This window comes from Larimichthys crocea, chromosome II, assembly GCF_000972845.2.
Source record: "Larimichthys crocea isolate SSNF chromosome II, L_crocea_2.0, whole genome shotgun sequence".
Taxonomy (NCBI): Eukaryota; Metazoa; Chordata; class Actinopteri; family Sciaenidae; genus Larimichthys; species Larimichthys crocea.
This window is the reverse complement of record NC_040012.1, coordinates 4,025,323-4,026,280: the sequence shown is the minus strand read 5'-3', so window position 1 is coordinate 4,026,280 and position 958 is coordinate 4,025,323.

The window sequence follows — 958 nt, the reverse complement described above, 5'->3', positions numbered from 1 at the left end:
CACACACACACACACACACACATACTGGTTTCCATATTTCATGGGGACCCAGTTTCTGAACATCACTTGTGGGGACCACCCTTTCTAGAGGCTCTACAAGTGTGAAAAAAATTAGGTAAAGCAGGCATTGGTTAGTGAGCCTAAACACGCCTTCAAATCTTTGAAAAGACGATGGCAGTGGTTTGAGCCATACTTTATGGGGACTTCCTGTCAAAACGAGTTTCTAGGTTTACAGGGGACAACATTTGCATACATTTGAATACTTCACACAGATTTATATTTTAATAGTGGGGACTTAGTGGGGACCTATTTTTTTATATTTAAATGGCAAATAATGTAATAAATTCTCCAACATGTTGCACTTGCGATGAAATGAAACCTTGTTAAGAAGATTACAATTACTGGTTTGACCTGCACAACATACTTTTTATTGAGAAAGTAAAATTGTTGTATAATGTGTATAAAATAAAACATACACAAGTCTGATGTCATAAAAGCTGAAATAAATAACTGTCAGACTGGCTACATGGTTTAGCAGCAAAAACATTGATGATTTCATTGGGATGACATCACTGCTAGCATCACTGTCCTCAGGGTCCGTGGTAGAATCTGGAACATACTCATCTTCATCATCATCTCCACTGACTGATGTGCCATCATACAGTTCTGTGTCTTCCAGACGTGTGTCTTTCATCTAAGAGATTTATTTTGAAAGATAAAAATTAAATAAGGTCACTTAGACATATTTTTGTTAAACAATTACAACAAATCATGTACTTTATGTTACGCTGTTGGTTGGGGCATTTAATTGAGGACTTACGATAATGCATTTTGTCCGTCTTAGTCTATGTAAAATATTTTCACTTTCATTACAGAAGTCATGTCGAGTCTGCAAACACAAACAAGATTTGAAGTCATTCTACAGTAAGAAATTAAAGTGATGAAGGTTAATTTACCT